The sequence below is a fragment of the Acipenser ruthenus genome, chromosome 10 (assembly GCF_902713425.1).
Source record: "Acipenser ruthenus chromosome 10, fAciRut3.2 maternal haplotype, whole genome shotgun sequence".
Classification (NCBI taxonomy): domain Eukaryota; kingdom Metazoa; phylum Chordata; class Actinopteri; order Acipenseriformes; family Acipenseridae; genus Acipenser; species Acipenser ruthenus.
Window position 1 is genome coordinate 22903463 of NC_081198.1, and position 18485 is coordinate 22921947.

General features: G+C 48.9%; 1 non-coding gene and 3 pseudogenes across 1 annotated transcript; all 4 read right to left on the reverse strand.

Annotated features, from left to right (window-relative positions):
• Positions 1–224: 224 nt before the first annotated feature.
• On the reverse strand, positions 225–379 carry LOC131738659 (U2 spliceosomal RNA; annotated as a pseudogene).
• A 7019-nt stretch (positions 380–7398) lies between these two features.
• On the reverse strand, positions 7399–7568 carry LOC131738419 (U2 spliceosomal RNA; annotated as a pseudogene).
• A 7041-nt stretch (positions 7569–14609) lies between these two features.
• On the reverse strand, positions 14610–14800 carry LOC131739120 (U2 spliceosomal RNA). The gene has a single exon (XR_009330287.1). It is a non-coding gene; the product is annotated as a U2 spliceosomal RNA (small nuclear RNA).
• A 583-nt stretch (positions 14801–15383) lies between these two features.
• LOC131738848 (U2 spliceosomal RNA) lies at positions 15384–15516 on the reverse strand (annotated as a pseudogene).
• Between the last annotated feature and the right edge of the window lie 2969 nt (positions 15517–18485).

Here is an 18485-nt window from a genome sequence, read left to right on the forward strand (position 1 = left end):
CATCATCACCACATGTGAATAAAAGAAAGAAAGACAGCAAGAAAGAAAGAGAGAAAGAAAGAGAGAAAGAGAGAAAGAAAGAGAGAAAGAAAGAAAGAGAGAAAGAAAAAAAAAGAAGTAAAACGGCGGGAAAACTTGCATCAACACTGGCACTCTCCCTCCAGCAGGGGTAGACAAAATGCTCACAGGAGAGATCCAGATCTGACTTTGACCAACGTTAGAGAAAGGTGTGCACCGTTCCCGGAGGTACTGCAATACCGGGCCGATGCGTGGAGTGGACGGAGCAAGCCCCTGTTCCATCTCCCGATTCCAAAAATCAATTTAATATATGGTCCCCTGATAGGGGACGTATCAGATATTAATACTCTTTTATTGAGATTTTACATTTTTTACATTTACACCCATTCGTTTTTTCATTCATTTTACATTTCTTTTAAAGATGACATTCATGCATACAGACATACATTTTGTTTTAAAAGCATTTAAAATACATTTAAAAACACCAAGACAATTGTGCTTTGTACATGGTTAAAACAGACACAGATTAAAATCAACATGAAAAAAACCTGTGCTGTTTTAAAAGTGACTGGAAAAAAAGAACCATCTATAAAAAACCAGTGCTTGTGAGGGCCGGGGAGTGCTCTCTAAAAAAGTGAACATAAACCTAGATCTAAAACAGGGACAGGGGAAAAGGGACAGTGTATAAACAGTGAGTTAAAATTCTAAAATTTTAAAACACTTAAAATGTAACTTTTAATAGTTTACATTAAAAATCTTAAAGATACATAAAACAAAACAAAACAAAATCAAATAAAACATTCAAATTAAATCAAAGGTCCATAAAACTGAAACAAAAAGACTACATAAAACCAGGGCACCGTTGAAAAACGGTCATGCCAGCTAAAAAGGGCGGAATGCTGGCATGACAAAATAAATAAAAGGCTTAGCGGTGCCCCGTAGTCCCGCTCCTAGGAGCTAGCGGTTCCAGTTTTTTCCTTTATTCCATCTTCACGTCCTGAAGTCCGGCGATCCTCCACTCCGCGCAGGCCTTGTCCTTCCCGAGGGTCCGGATGTCCAGAATTACAAAGTCCTTGATAAGAGTTTGTGCCCTTCTGGTCGTGGTGATAGTGTCTAGCTCCTGCTTGTGATAGACACAGACGTTACGGCCTTCCCACAGGATCTGCTTGACAACATTGATGACACGCCAAAAGCACTTAGCTGTGCTGGTAGTGATTCCTCCCGCAGGCCCATAGAGCACAGTCTCAGCGGTCATCTTGGCCGTGTCAGCAAACCTGTTTAGGAAGACAGAGACAGAGAGCCAGACACTGCCAGCCACATCACACTCCCAGAAGATATGGGCTGGTGTTTCTCTCTTGCGGCACATTGCATAGGGGCATGTTTCTACTTGGGCTAGTCCCCTCCTGAACATGAACGCTCGAGTGGGGAGTGCACTGTGGACGGTGTTCCATGCTATATCCTTCTGGACATTACTGAGGCAGCTGTGAGACACATTCTCCCAGATTTTTTGGCTTTGGGTGAGGGAGAAAGTAGCTACTTTTTCAATTTCCTGGGAACCGGCAAGATATTTAGTTACAGCCTTGTATTCCCAGGAGGCCAATTTTGCTTTATCTAAGCCCAATTTATATATAGTGTCCCTTAAGGTTCTATAATACAATGGGGGGTCCCAGGAGTACGGCACGGTGTTATCAATAGTGCAGAGGCCCAAGGCCCTGAGACAGGTGGCAAAATAGAAACGATTCATGTAACATACCTTCCTGTCCAGGGCCTGGATGTTCTTGATAGTTTGCGTGAGCCCCTGCACTCGGGTGAGCTGCACAACGTCCGGGACCCCCTTACCTCCCTTCTTGTCGGCTTTACTCAGAGTGGCTCGTTTTACCCTCTCCATCTTGCTGCCCCAGATAAAGCGGTGGATAATGCGGTCCACCACTTTTTTGGTGGTCCTGTCTGGGGGAAAGATTTTTCCTACATAAGAGAGGATGGGGAACAGTATAGACTTGGTTATTAATACTCTACCCGTCATTGTTAAGGATCTTGTGCTCCATCCGCCAATCTTTTTACGGACCTGGTTAATGGCCGCCGTCCAGCTCTGGGCCCCCGAGCTATTGTTCTCGAAAATGAGGCCCAGAATCTTGATTTTGTCCTTTTTGACAGGGTACATGTCCGACAGTTCCCTATCTACCTGCCAATTTTTAGACACGTAGACTTCGCTCTTGGACTTATTAATCACTGCCCCGGTCGCTGTGCAGTACTTCTCAAGGATATTACTAATCCGAGGTACCGACGATGTGTTGGTGCAAATGAGTGACACATCGTCCATATATGCTGTTGTTTTGACCTGGACCCCGTTGGATCCAGGCAGCTGGAAACCAGTTATATTGGTATCCCTACGAATTGCCTGCAGGAGGGGTTCAATGCACACGACATATAGCAGTGGGGATAGTGGGCAACCCTGTCTGACCCCTGACTGGATAGATATTTTACCAGTCAGGTGCCTGTTCACCAAGACTCGGGTACTAATGTTTGTATATATGGTTTTAACCCACTCCCTAAGTCCAGGAGCGAATTTCATCTGGTCCATCACTTTGTACATATATTCATGGCTTACCCTATCGAACGCCTTCTCCTGGTCAAGGTTGAACAGGCAGAGGGGATGGTTCCGTTCTCTAGAATAAGCCAGAATGTCCCTTGTTAACATTAAAATATCCGTGATGGACCTCCCTGGGACGCCACAAGCCTGGTCGGGGCCAATGACCAAAGGGAGGTGTACTTGTAGCCGGAGCATCAGAGCTTTGGCTAGTATCTTGTAATCCACGCAAAGGAGGCTGATTGGGCGCCAATTCCGTAGATCTTTAACTTCCCCTTTCTTATGAAGGAGAGTAATTACACTCTCCCGCATAGAAGGGCCCAACCGCTTCTCCCTGTAGACCGCTCTGTAGACCTCCGCTAAATGGACTTTTAGCGTGTCCCAAAAAAGATGGTAATACTCACCCGGGATGCCATCTGGACCTGGCGTCTTACCGGTGTTCATGGTCTTAACCGCCTGGGTGAGCTCCTCCAGCGTGAGTTCTGGGTCCTTCTCCTCCTCCTCGTCGTCCCGCACTGAGTCAGGCTCCAACTGGCTCAGGAACCACTCTATCAGGGTGTCATCTGTAGCTTTGATGTTATACAGGTCCCTATAGAAGTTCTCTACCACTTTTTTCACTCCCTCACTATCCTCTACTATCCTCCCCCTGCTGTCGAGCATGGAGGACATCAAGTGCCGCTTCTCCCTCGTTTTCTGGAAGAAGAAGCGAGTACACTTTTCGTCTTCCTCCATTTTTTGCACTTTTGCATTGTGCATGACCTTTCGTTGTTCCTCCCTACAAAGCACTGAAAGATCTAGCTTGGTCTGGGCTATCTCGTCGCTTACAGGGAACCCCCGAAGCTGAAGCAGGCTCAGACGCTGGAGGGCAGCATTCAGGTATTTATATTTGGCTCTCCTTTCTGTTGCTTTCCTCTTGCCTGCTGCTATGAAATAACCCTTAGTTCTCATTTTGACCATCTCCCACCACTCTATAGGGGAGTTGAATAGGTCACGCAAAGTGGTCCACTCAACAAGCCTGCTCTTATAGGCTGCAGCTATGGAGGGGTCATCGAGTAAGGAGGTGTTTAATTTCCAGACCCCTGACCCCATCTGGGAGGTCTGAGGGACCTGCAATGTTACCTGCAGGAGCCTATGGTCAGAGAAGAAGACGGCCTGGGTGTCTACTGCCGTCTTCGTAAGGGAGCTGGTATGCAGGACGAGATCTATACGGGAGAAGGAGGTCCCAGATGAGCTCACCCAGGTAAAGGGAGGCACCAGGTCCTTACCTGCATCACACAGGGAGAAATCAGATATTACGGAGGACAAAACTCTACTAGAGCGGTCGTTGCGTGGCCTGCTCCGGTCTACGTCCCTCAGAGCACAATTGAAGTCACCTGACACGATGACGGGTACGTTCCCCAGCAGGAGTGGACGCAGCTGTGGAAAAAATTGAACTCTTTCGTTTTGGTTAGTGGGTGCGTAGACATTGACCAGTCTGAGGGGAGTGTTGTTGTATGTCACATCCACGCTCAGAATTCTACCAGGTTCTACCTCCCTGCTGCTGCGGGAGGTAATAAAAGGGTTTTTAAACAGGATACCTACTCCGTCGGCTCTGGCTATGTTGGAGCCCGACCAGAAGGAGTCCCCCAGGGTCCAACTCTCCTTCAGGTCCCTATAATCATGGCTCGACGAAATACCACACTCCTGCAGAAAGATGAGATCTGCTTTCAAGTTAGCTAGATAGTTTAGTACATCAAATCTTTTTTGTGTCTCCCTGATGCTCCTGACATTAACAGACACACATATCAGGGCCATCAGGGTAGCTAACAAGAAAAGGAGTCGCTGCGTCCACCCCATAGCGACTATGATTGGGAGGTCGGGACACTCTTCCTACTCTTAGCTCTACGCTTGCTTCGAGGGGGCTTGGGCTTATTTGCAACTCCCATCACCCCTGAGAAGGTACTCACTGCTGCCTCGTCCAAGAAGGCACCATCTTTATATGCACAGTACGTGGAGTTGTTTGGGCTATTCAACTCCCCACAAGGTAAGTCTGGTGGAACTTGCTCAGGGCCCCTCGGAACGTGTGGGACAGCTTTGTCCTGGGGTGGGGTTATGACAGACAGCATTCTTTGGCTGTTACCGTCTGCTGAATTGGAGCTGTTAGCAGACTTCTGGCTTACCGCGTCCAGGGGTATTCCCATGTCCTCCAGTGCTGTATCTAGGAGGACCTCTAGGGGGCCCCTGGTTTTGCCCATACAAGGGAGGGGGTCAAGGATGCTTTGAAGGGAGGCCCTTCACTTGAAGAGGGTCATTGCTACCGAGGTACTGCTGGTCAGGGAAGGTGTTGACCCCGACCTCTCCCTCGGTGCATTAGTGAACACCTCTTCTGCGAGGTGTGCTAGGGTTTGTGCCAACGACTGGGAAGGCTGGCTGGGGATGCCCTGGCTGGCTGCTACCTGCCCACTAGACGGCAGTGTAGCCGTCCCACTCGCCTCCGTCTCTGCCTGCGAGGGCAAGACTGGGGACTTTGTGTGGACATTATCTGGTTTTGGATCTATGGGGGCCACCTGCAACTTGCTGTCTTTGATCTTGATCTTCTTTCTTTTCCCCCCATCGTCTCTACCCTTTCTTTTCCCCACCCTCTGCTGGTTCTTCATTCCCTTCCCCTCCTTTTCACTCTCACTTTCACTGTCGCTTTCGCTTTCCTCCCCCACGGACTCAATCCTTATGGCGTCATAACGAGAGCCGAGGGGGAGTGCTGGCGCTGAGAGGGCCCTACTCAGGGGGGGGCCGCTGCTGGGTCCGGGCTCCCTCCCTGCCTCGTGTTCTGTATCAGAGGAGCTACTGGAGGAGCTAGTGGAGTAGCTGTTGTACTCTCTCTCTGGGCTGGGGGAAGGGGTCCTCGTAAAACGGGACATGTCTCGGGGGCGGGGGGGTGAGTGGGGTGCTGGTGATGATGGTGGTGCTGGAGTCTGGGTTTTGGATACTGTTGGTGGTGATGTGGACTGATCTTTGTTATTTGTTCCCTCTTCCTGCTCAGGCCTAGGCTTGTTCGTATTTGCCTTGCTGGCTCTGGCCATGTTGGCATAGGAAGAGGGGCAGTCCTTAAACAGGTGCCCCTTCTTTCCACACAAATTGCACTGCCTCTCTTCTCTGCAGTGGCTGGTCTCGTGGGGGGCGCCGCAGTTCCTGCACTTGACTACAGTACATGCGGCCGCCAGGTGTCCTAATTCCCCACATTTCCTGCAGAGTTTTGGCATCCCATTATAGAATACCAGCCCTCTGTTGGGCCCTAACACTATGGAGTTTGGAATGTGGCGGACGCCTCCAATGCCCGATGGATCAACATTAAGGCGTACCAGCCACTTTCTGTCTCCTGTCCAAACCCCATCTTCGTCTGTAATTTTCCTCCCTTCTGATGACACCCTCCCATAGCGGTTAAGCCATGTTGTAATATCATAGTCGCTAACAGCCTCATTGAAAAATTGGACAGTAACAACTTTCATTTCTCTGTCTGTCAGTGCATCCACACAAAATTCTTTGTATGGAGCGAGATATTTATTCTCCCCCCAAAAGGACCACATTTCTTGTAACTTTTGGGGGTTCCTAAAACTGACCTCAAACACTTCCTTAAGCCCTGGCAATTTCACCAAACAATTCAAGTCAGAAGGGGAAAAACCCATACCCCTCTGAAGAATGGTCCGGCTGAACTCCAGTCTCGTCAGTCCTGGTTCCGTTTCATCTTGCTTGTTTCTTGTGAAGCGCACCGCATTGTGCCTCCTGGTTTCCTGGGTTGGCCGGAACGCCATCCTTCAGCTGGCTCCTCCGATTGGGGTGGGAGAAGCCTCTGGACGTCCGGGTTGTCTCTCTCTACGGAAAAGAGACAACGTAAGCAGCAAATCTGGGCAGTTGAAGGAACTATTACTTTAGTCCCTGAGGAGATGGTCGCCTCGCAAGAGGGACCCCCTCCCCAGGTGAACGGTGTCCTTCCCTGGCGGAGTAGGGGGCGCTGCTTGGCACCGAGACCACGTAGGAAGAATCGTGGCTGTGACGCCTCCTCGGGGTCCGGGGCCGCCCTCTGCTCCTCCCAGATGGCGCCCTCTGCTGGGCGCCTGCTGCTCTCTCGGTCTGGATCTCGATTACAATCAAGGGCTGGGGATGAGGTCGTCTAGGTCATCAAAGGGTCCTCAAAGGTCGTCTGGATGGTAGGTCCTCCTTCTCTCTAACTCCAGGAACGTCTGGAAAAGCCGGAACCGCCTGAAAAAGAAAAAACTGCTCTCAACAGTCAACAAAATCTTGAAAGACCCTCGGCCTGGATTGGGCAAGCCAAAACCAGACTGAGCATTAGTCTTCCAAAAAGTTGCCGAGCTGAAGAAAGCCAGTCAAAAATAAAAAAAATTCTGTTCCTCCTCACCCGAACAAACCTCTCACAGACCCTCGGAGGGAGCGGGCAATGCCACTACCCTCTAAGCCTTAGTCTTAGAAAGATTTATTCGAACTGAAGAGAAGCCAGAGTATATGGCTGGCTAAGAAGGACCTGGCATAGGGACATGTTCCACCACACTTGTCTGGTTAGCTGCATGCTCCCAGGAAACAAACTGCTGCTGTCTACATCATCATCACATGTGAATAAAAGAAAGAAAGACAGCAAGAAAGAAAGAGAGAAAGAAAGAGAAAGAAAGAAAGAGAGAAAGAAAAAAAAAAGAAGTAAAACGTTGGGAAAACTTGCATCAACACTGGCACTCTCCCTCCAGCAGGGGTAGACAAAATGCTCACAGGAGAGATCCAGATCTGACTTTGACCAACGTTAGAGAAAGGTGTGCACCATTCCCGGAGGTACTGCAATACCGGGCCGATGCGTGGAGTGGACGGAGCAAGCCCCTGTTCCATCTCCCGATTCCAAAAATCAATTTAATATATGGTCCCCTGATAGGGGACGTATCAGATATTAAACTGATAAGAACAGATACTCTTTTATTGAGATTTTACATTTTTTACATTTACACCCATTCGTTTTTTCATTCATTTTACATTTCTTTTAAAGATGACATTCATGCATACAGACATACATTTTGTTTTAAAAGCATTTAAAATACATTTAAAAACACCAAGACAATTGTGCTTTGTACATGGTTAAAACAGACACAGATTAAAATCAACATGAAAAAAACCTGTGCTGTTTTAAAAGTGACTGGAAAAAAAGAACCATCTATAAAAAACCAGTGCTTGTGAGGGCCGGGGAGTGCTCTCTAAAAAAGTGAACATAAACCTAGATCTAAAACAGGGACAGGGGAAAAGGGACAGTGTATAAACAGTGAGTTAAAATTCTAAAATTTTAAAACACTTAAAATGTAACTTTTAATAGTTTACATTAAAAATCTTAAAGATACATAAAACAAAACAAAACAAAATCAAATAAAACATTCAAATTAAATCAAAGGTCCATAAAACTGAAACAAAAAGACTACATAAAACCAGGGCACCGTTGAAAAACGGTCATGCCAGCTAAAAAGGGCGGAATGCTGGCATGACAAAATAAATAAAAGGCTTAGCGGTGCCCCGTAGTCCCGCTCCTAGGAGCTAGCGGTTCCAGTTTTTTCCTTTATTCCATCTTCACGTCCTGAAGTCCGGCGATCCTCTACTCCGCGCAGGCCTTGTCCTTCCCAAGGGTCCGGATGTCCAGAATTACAAAGTCCTTGATAAGAGTTTGTGCCCTTCTGGTCGTGGTGATAGTGTCTAGCTCCTGCTTGTGATAGACACAGACGTTACGGCCTTCCCACAGGATCTGCTTGACAACATTGATGACACGCCAAACGCACTTAGCTGTGCTGGTAGTGATTCCTCCCGCAGGCCCATAGAGCACAGTCTCAGCGGTCATCTTGGCCGTGTCAGCAAACCTGTTTAGGAAGACAGAGACAGAGAGCCAGACACTGCCAGCCACATCACACTCCCAGAAGATATGGGCTGGTGTTTCTCTCTTGCGGCACTTTGCATAGGGGCATGTTTCTACTTGGGCTAGTCCCCTCCTGAACATGAACGCTCGAGTGGGGAGTGCACTGTGGACGGTGTTCCATGCTATATCCTTCTGGACATTACTGAGGCAGCTGTGAGACACATTCTCCCAGATTTTTTGGCTTTGGGTGAGGGAGAAAGTAGCTACTTTTTCAATTTCCTGGGAACCGGCAAGATATTTAGTTACAGCCTTGTATTCCCAGGAGGCCAATTTTGCTTTATCTAAGCCCAATTTATATATAGTGTCCCTTAAGGTTCTATAATACAATGGGGGGTCCCAGGAGTACGGCACGGTGTTATCAATAGTGCAGAGGCCCAAGGCCCTGAGACAGGTGGCAAAATAGAAACGATTCATGTAACATACCTTCCTGTCCAGGGCCTGGATGTTCTTGATAGTTTGCGTGAGCCCCTGCACTCGGGTGAGCTGCACAACGTCCGGGACCCCCTTACCTCCCTTCTTGTCGACTTTACTCAGAGTGGCTCGCTTTACCCTCTCCATCTTGCTGCCCCAGATAAAGCGGTGGATAATGTGGTCCACCACTTTTTTGGTGGTCCTGTCTGGGGGAAAGATTTTTCCTACATAAGAGAGGATGGGGAACAGTATAGACTTGGTTATTAGTACTCTACCCGTCATTGTTAAGGATCTTGTGCTCCATCCGCCAATCTTTTTACGGACCTGGTTAATGGCCGCCGTCCAGCTCTGGGCCCCCGAGCTATTGTTCTCGAAAATGAGGCCCAGAATCTTGATTTTGTCCTTTTTGACAGAGTACATGTCCGACAGTTCCCTATCTACCTGCCAATTTTTAGACACGTAGACTTCGCTCTTGGACTTATTAATCACTGCCCCGGTCGCCGTGCAGTACTTCTCAAGGATATTACTAATCCGAGGTACCGACGATGTGTTGGTGCAAATGAGTGACACATCGTCCATATATGCTGTTGTTTTGACCTGGACCCCGTTGGATCCAGGCAGCTGGAAACCAGTTATATTGGTATCCCTACGAATTGCCTGCAGGAGGGGTTCAATGCACACGACATATAGCAGTGGGGATAGTGGGCAACCCTGTCTGACCCCTGACTGGATAGATATTTTACCAGTCAGGTGCCTGTTCACCAAGACTCGGGTACTAATGTTTGTATATATGGTTTTAACCCACTCCCTAAGTCCAGGAGCGAATTTCATCTGGTCCATCACTTTGTACATATATTCATGGCTTACCCTATCGAACGCCTTCTCCTGGTCAAGGTTGAACAGGCAGAGGGGATGGTTCCGTTCTCTAGAATAAGCCAGAATGTCCCTTGTTAACATTAAAATATCCGTGATGGACCTCCCTGGGACGCCACAAGCCTGGTCAGGGCCAATGACCAAAGGGAGGTGTACTTGTAGCCGGAGCATCAGAGCTTTGGCTAGTATCTTGTAATCCACGCAAAGGAGGCTGATTGGGCGCCAATTCCGTAGATCTTTAACTTCCCCTTTCTTATGAAGGAGAGTAATTACACTCTCCCGCATAGAAGGGCCCAACCGCTTCTCCCTGTAGACCGCTCTGTAGACCTCCGCTAAATGGACTTTTAGCAGTCCCAAAAAAGATGGTAATACTCACCCGGGATGCCATCTGGACCTGGCGTCTTACCGGTGTTCATGGTCTTAACCGCCTGGGTGAGCTCCTCCAGCGTGAGTTCTGGGTCCTTCTCCTCCTCCTCGTCGTCCCACACTGAGTCAGGCTCCAACTGGCTCAGGAACCACTCTATCAGGGTGTCATCTGTAGCTTTGATGTTATATAGGTCCCTATAGAAGTTCTCTACCACTTTTTTCACTCCCTCACTATCCTCTACTATCCTCCCCCTGCTGTCGAGCATGGAGGACATCAAGTGCCGCTTCTCCCTCGTTTTCTGGAAGAAGAAGCGAGTACACTTTTCGTCTTCCTCCATTTTTTGCACTTTTGCATTGTGCATGACCTTTCGTTGTTCCTCCCTACAAAGCACTGAAAGATCTAGCTTGGTCTGGGCTATCTCGTCGCTTACAGGGAACCCCCGAAGCTGAAGCAGGCTCAGATGCTGGAGGGCAGCATTCAGGTGTTTATATTTGGCCCTCCTTTCTTTTGCTTTCCTCTTGCCTGCTGCTATGAAATAACCCTTAGTTCTCATTTTGACCATCTCCCACCACTCTATAGGGGAGTTGAATAGGTCACGCAAAGTGGTCCACTCAACAAGCCTGCTCTTATAGGCTGCAGCTATGGAGGGGTCATCGAGTAAGGAGGTGTTTAATTTCCAGACCCCTGACCCCATCTGGGAGGTCTGAGGGACCTGCAATGTTACCTGCAGGAGCCTATGGTCAGAGAAGAAGACGGCCTGGGTGTCTACTGCCGTCTTCGTAAGGGAGCTGGTATGCAGGACGAGATCTATACGGGAGAAGGAGGTCCCAGATGAGCTCACCCAGGTAAAGGGAGGCACCAGGTCCTTACCTGCATCACACAGGGAGAAATCAAATATTACGGAGGACAAAACTCTACTAGAGCGGTCGTTGCGTGGCCTGCTCCGGTCTACGTCCCTCAGAGCACAATTGAAGTCACCTGACACGATTACGGGTACGTTCCCCAGCAGGAGTGGACGCAGCTGTGGAAAAAATTGAACTCTTTCGTTTTGGTTAGTGGGTGCGTAGACATTGACCAGTCTGAGGGGAGTGTTGTTGTATGTCACATCCACGCTCAGAATTCTACCAGGTTCTACCTCCCTGCTGCTGCGGGAGGTAATAAATGGGTTTTTAAACAGGATACCTACTCCGTCGGCTCTGGCTATGTTGGAGCCCGACCAGAAGGAGTCCCCCAGGGTCCAACTCTCCTTCAGGTCCCTATAATCAGGGCTCGACGAAATACCACACTCCTGCAGAAAGATGAGATCTGCTTTCAAGTTAGCTAGATAGTTTAGTACATCAAATCTTTTTTGTGTCTCCCTGATGCTCCTGACATTAACAGACACACATATCAGGGCCATCAGGGTAGCTAACAAGAAAAGGAGTCGCTGCGTCCACCCCATAGCGACTATGATTGGGAGGTCGGGACACTCTTCCTACTCTTAGCTCTACGCTTGCTTCGAGGGGGCTTGGGCTTATTTGCAACTCCCATCACCCCTGAGAAGGTACTCACTGCTGCCTCGTCCAAGAAGGCACCGTCTTTATATGCACAGTACGTGGAGTTGTTGGTGTTATTCAACTCCCCACAAGGTAAGTCTGGTGGAACTTGCTCAGGGCCCCTCGGAACGTGTGGGTCAGCTTTGTCCTGGGGGGGGTTATGACAGACAGCATTCTTTGGCTGTTACCGTCTGTTGAATTGGAGCTGTTAGCAGACTTCTGGCTTACCGCGTCCAGGGGTATTCCCATGTCCTCCAGTGCTGTATCTAGGAGGACCTCTAGGGGGCCCCTGGTTTTGCCCATACAAGGGAGGGGGTCAAGGATGCTTTGAAGGGAGGCCCTTCGCTTGAAGAGGGTCATTGCTACCGAGGTACTGCTGGTCAGGGAAGGTGTTGACCCCGACCTCTCCCTCGGTGCATTAGTGAACACCTCTTCTGCGAGGTGTGCTAGGGTTTGTGCCAACGACTGGGAAGGCTGGCTGGGGATGCCCTGGCTGGCTGCTACCTGCCCACTAGGCGGCAGTGTAGCCGTCCCACTCGCCTCCGTCTCTGCCTGCGAGGGCAAGACTGGGGACTTTGTGTGGACATTAGCTGGTTTTGGATCTATGGGGGCCACCTGCAACTTGCTGTCTTTGATCCTGATCTTCTTTCTTTTCCCCCCCTCGTCTCTACCCTTTCTTTTCCCCACCCTCTGCTGGTTCTTCACTCCCTTCCCCTCCTTCTCACTCTCACTTTCACTGTCGCTTTTGCTTTCCTCCCCCACGGACTCAATCCTTATGGCGTCATAACGAGAGCCGAGGGGGAGTGCTGGCGCTGAGAGGGCCCTACTCAGGGGGGGGCCGCTGCTGGGTCCGGGCTCCCTCCCTGACTCGTGTTCTGCATCAGAGGAGCTACTGGAGGAGCTAGTGGAGTGGCTGTTGTACTCTCTCTCTGGGCTGGGGGAAGGGGTCCTCGTAAAACGGGACATGTCTCGGGGGCGGGGGGGTGAGGGGGTGCTGGTGATGATGGTGGTGCTGGAGTCTGGGTCTTGGATACTGTTGGTGGTGATGTGGACTGATCTTTGTTACTTGCTCTTTCTTCCTGCTCAGGCCTAGGCTTGTTCATGTTTGCCTTGCTGGCTCTGGCCATGTTGGCATAGGAAGAGGGGCAGTCCTTAAACAGGTGCCCCTTCTTTCCACACAAATTGCACTGCCTCTCTTCTCTGCAGTGGCTGGTCTCGTGGGGGGCGCCGCAGTTCCTGCACTTGACTACAGTACATGCGGCCGCCAGGTGTCCTAATTCCCCACATTTCCTGCAGAGTTTTGGCATCCCATTATAGAATACCAGCCCTCTGTTGGGCCCTAACACTATGGAGTTTGGAATGTGGCGGACGCCTCCAATGCCCGATGGATCAACATTGAGGCGTACCAGCCACTTTCTGGCTCCTGTCCAAACCCCATCTTCGTCTGTAATTTTCCTCCCTTCTGATGACACCCTCCCATAGCGGTTAAGCCATGTTGTAATATCATAGTCGCTAACAGCCTCATTGAAAAATTGGACAGTAACAACTTTCATTTCTCTGTCTGTCAGTGCATCCACACAAAATTCTTTGTATGGAGCGAGATATTTATTCTCCCCCCAAAAGGACCACATTTCTTGTAACTTTTGGGGGTTCCTAAAACTGACCTCAAACACTTCCTTAAGCCCTGGCAATTTCACCAAACAATTCAAGTCAGAAGGGGAAAAACCCATACCCCTCTGAAGAATGGTCCGGCTGAACTCCAGTCTCGTCAGTCCTGGTTCCGTTTCATCTTGCTTGTTTCTTGTGAAGCGCACCGCATTGTGCCTCCTGGTTTCCTGGGTTGGCCGGAACGCCATCCTTCAGCTGGCTCCTCCGATTGGGGTGGGAGAAGCCTCTGGACGTCCGGGTTGTCTCTCTCTACGGAAAAGAGACAACGTAAGCAGCAAATCTGGGCAGTTGAAGGAACTATTACTTTAGTCCCTGAGGAGATGGTCGCCTCGCAAGAGGGACCCCCTCCCCAGGTGAACGGTGTCCTTCCCTGGCGGAGTAGGGGGCGCTGCTTGGCACCGAGACCACGTAGGAAGAATCGTGGCTGTGACGCCTCCTCGGGGTCCGGGGCCGCCCTCTGCTCCTCCCAGATGGCGCCCTCTGCTGGGCGCCTGCTGCTCTCTCGGTCTGGATCTCGATTACAATCAAGGGCTGGGGATGAGGTCGTCTAGGTCATCAAAGGGTCCTCAAAGGTCGTCTGGATGGTAGGTCCTCCTTCTCTCTAACTCCAGGAACGTCTGGAAAAGCCGGAACCGCCTGAAAAAGAAAAAAACGGGAACCGCCTGAAAAAGAAAAAACTGCTCTCAACAGTCAACAAAATCTTGAAAGACCCTCGGCCTGGATTGGGCAAGCCAAAACCAGACTGAGCATTAGTCTTCCAAAAAGTTGCCGAGCTGAAGAAAGCCAGTCAAAAATAAAAAAAATTCTGTTCCTCCTCACCCGAACAAACCTCTCACAGACCCTCGGAGGGAGCGGGCAATGCCACTACCCTCTAAGCCTTAGTCTTAGAAAGATTTATTCGAACTGAAGAGAAGCCAGAGTATATGGCTGGCTAAGAAGGACCTGGCATAGGGACATGTTCCACCACACTTGTCTGGTTAGCTGCATGCTCCCAGGAAACAAACTGCTGCTGTCTACATCATCATCACATGTGAATAAAAGAAAGAAAGACAGCAAGAAAGAAAGAGAGAAAGAAAGAGAAAGAAAGAAAGAGAGAAAGAAAAAAAAAGAAGTAAAACGGCGGGAAAACTTGCATCAACACTGGCACTCTCCCTCCAGCAGGGGTAGACAAAATGCTCACAGGAGAGATCCAGATCTGACTTTGACCAACGTTAGAGAAAGGTGTGCACCGTTCCCGGAGGTACTGCAATACCGGGCCGATGCGTGGAGTGGACGGAGCAAGCCCCTGTTCCATCTCCCGATTCCAAAAATCAATTTAATATATGGTCCCCTGATAGGGGACGTATCAGATATTAAACTGATAAGAACAGATACTACACTTGATCTTAGCCAAAAGGCCGAGAAGCGATGGCGACTTGGCCCTTGCCCGGGGCCCCCCAGCCCGGACGGCACAGGGGGATTCAAAGGTGGGTGCAAAATTCCAAGCACAAGCAGACCCCAAAAAAACGGGCTGCTGCTTCCAGAGGGGAAATGTGCAATTTAAGCAGGAGAAAACAAAACAAAGCAAAAACACACACATAACACCAAAAACAAAACATAAACTGGCGGAGTGCGTCTTACAAATAGTCATGCCAAGCTGCTATGCTGTGCAAGGTGCCTTGGGTAACTACAACTGTGCCTCGCTGGCTGGCTGGCTTGCTAAGAAGGTCCTGGCATAGGGACATGTTCCACCACACTTGTCTGGTTAGCTGCATGCTCCCAGGAAACAACCTGCTGCTGTCTACATCATCACCACATGTGAATAAAAGAAAGAAAGACAGCAAGAAAGAAAGAGAGAAAGAAAGAGAGAAAGAGAGAAAGAAAGAGAGAAAGAAAAATAAAAGAAGTAAAACGGCGGGAAAACTTGCATCAACACTGGCACTCTCCCTCCAGCAGGGGTAGACAAAATGCTCACAGGAGAGATCCAGATCTGACTTTGACCAACGTTAGAGAAAGGTGTGCACCGTTCCCGGAGGTACTGCAATACCGGGCCGATGCGTGGAGTGGACGGAGCAAGCCCCTGTTCCATCTCCCGATTCCAAAAATCAATTTAATATATGGTCCCCTGATACTCTTTTATTGAGATTTTACATTTTTTACATTTACACCCATTCGTTTTTTCATTCATTTTACATTTCTTTTAAAGATGACATTCATGCATACAGACATACATTTTGTTTTAAAAGCATTTAAAATACATTTAAAAACACCAAGACAATTGTGCTTTGTACATGGTTAAAACAGACACAGATTAAAATCAACATGAAAAAAACCTGTGCTGTTTTAAAAGTGACTGGAAAAAAAGAACCATCTATAAAAAACCAGTGCTTGTGAGGGCCGGGGAGTGCTCTCTAAAAAAGTGAACATAAACCTAGATCTAAAACAGGGACAGGGGAAAAGGGACAGTGTATAAACAGTGAGTTAAAATTCTAAAATTTTAAAACACTTAAAATGTAACTTTTAATAGTTTACATTAAAAATCTTAAAGATACATAAAACAAAACAAAACAAAATCAAATAAAACATTCAAATTAAATCAAAGGTCCATAAAACTGAAACAAAAAGACTACATAAAACCAGGGCACCGTTGAAAAACGGTCATGCCAGCTAAAAAGGGCGGAATGCTGGCATGACAAAATAAATAAAAGGCTTAGCGGTGCCCCGTAGTCCCGCTCCTAGGAGCTAGCGGTTCCAGTTTTTTCCCTTATTCCATCTTCACGTCCTGAAGTCCGGCGATCCTCCACTCCGCGCAGGCCTTGTCCTTCCCGAGGGTCCGGATGTCCAGAATTACAAAGTCCTTGATAAGAGTTTGTGCCCTTCTGGTCGTGGTGATAGTGTCTAGCTCCTGCTTGTGATAGACACAGACGTTACGGCCTTCCCACAGGATCTGCTTGACAACATTGATGACACGCCAAACGCACTTAGCTGTGCTGGTAGTGATTCCTCCCGCAGGCCCATAGAGCACAGTCTCAGCGGTCATCTTGGCCGTGTCAGCAAACCTGTTTAGGAAGACAGAGACAGAGAGCCAGACACTGCCAGCCACATCACACTCCCAGAAGATATGGGCTGGTGTTTCTCTCTTGCGGCACTTTGCATAGGGGCATGTTTCTACTTGGGCTAGTCCCCTCCTGAACATGAACGCTCGAGTGGGGAGTGCACTGTGGACGGTGTTCCATGCTATATCCTTCTGGACATTACTGAGGCAGCTGTGAGACACATTCTCCCAGATTTTTTGGCTTTGGGTGAGGGAGAAAGTAGCTACTTTTTCAATTTCCTGGGAACCGGCAAGATATTTAGTTACAGCCTTGTATTCCCAGGAGGCCAATTTTGCTTTATCTAAGCCCAATTTATATATAGTGTCCCTTAAGGTTCTATAATACAATGGGGGGTCCCAGGAGTACGGCACGGTGTTATCAATAGTGCAGAGGCCCAAGGCCCTGAGACAGGTGGCAAAATAGAAACGATTCATGTAACATACCTTCCTGTCCAGGGCCTGGATGTTCTTGATAGTTTGCGTGAGCCCCTGCACTCGGGTGAGCTGCACAACGTCCGGGACCCCCTTACCTCCCTTCTTGTCGGCTTTACTCAGAGTGGCTCGTTTTACCCTCTCCATCTTGCTGCCCCAGATAAAGCGGTGGATAATGCGGTCCACCACTTTTTTGGTGGTCCTGTCTGGGGGAAAGATTTTTCCTACATAAGAGAGGATGGGGAACAGTATAGACTTGGTTATTAATACTCTACCCGTCATTGTTAAGGATCTTGTGCTCCATCCGCCAATCTTTTTACGGACCTGGTTAATGGCCGCCGTCCAGCTCTGGGCCCCCGAGCTATTGTTCTCGAAAATGAGGCCCAGAATCTTGATTTTGTCCTTTTTGACAGGGTACATGTCCGACAGTTCCCTATCTACCTGCCAATTTTTAGACACGTAGACTTCGCTCTTGGACTTATTAATCACTGCCCCGGTCGCCGTGCAGTACTTCTCAAGGATATTACTAATCCGAGGTACCGACGATGTGTTGGTGCAAATGAGTGACACATCGTCCATATATGCTGTTGTTTTGACCTGGACCCCGTTGGATCCAGGCAGCTGGAAACCAGTTATATTGGTATCCCTACGAATTGCCTGCAGGAGGGGTTCAATGCACACGACATATAGCAGTGGGGATAGTGGGCAACCCTGTCTGACCCCTGACTGGATAGATATTTTACCAGTCAGGTGCCTGTTCACCAAGACTCGGGTACTAATGTTTGTATATATGGTTTTAACCCACTCCCTAAGTCCAGGAGCGAATTTCATCTGGTCCATCACTTTGTACATATATTCATGGCTTACCCTATCGAACGCCTTCTCCTGGTCAAGGTTGAACAGGCAGAGGGGATGGTTCCGTTCTCTAGAATAAGCCAGAATGTCCCTTGTTAACATTAAAATATCCGTGATGGACCTCCCTGGGACGCCACAAGCCTGGTCGGGGCCAATGACCAAAGGGAGGTGTACTTGTAGCCGGAGCATCAGAGCTTTGGCTAGTATCTTGTAATCCACGCAAAGGAGGCTGATTGGGCGCCAATTCCGTAGATCTTTAACTTCCCCTTTCTTATGAAGGAGAGTAATTACACTCTCCCGCATAGAAGGGCCCAACCGCTTCTCCCTGTAGACCGCTCTGTAGACCTCCGCTAAATGGACTTTTAGCGTGTCCCAAAAAAGATGGTAATACTCACCCGGGATGCCATCTGGACCTGGCGTCTTACCGGTGTTCATGGTCTTAACCGCCTGGGTGAGCTCCTCCAGCGTGAGTTCTGGGTCCTTCTCCTCCTCCTCGTCGTCCCGCACTGAGTCAGGCTCCAACTGGCTCAGGAACCACTCTATCAGGGTGTCATCTGTAGCTTTGATGTTATACAGGTCCCTATAGAAGTTCTCTACCACTTTTTTCACTCCCTCACTATCCTCTACTATCCTCCCCCTGCTGTCGAGCATGGAGGACATCAAGTGCCGCTTCTCCCTCGTTTTCTGGAAGAAGAAGCGAGTACACTTTTCGTCTTCCTCCATTTTTTGCACTT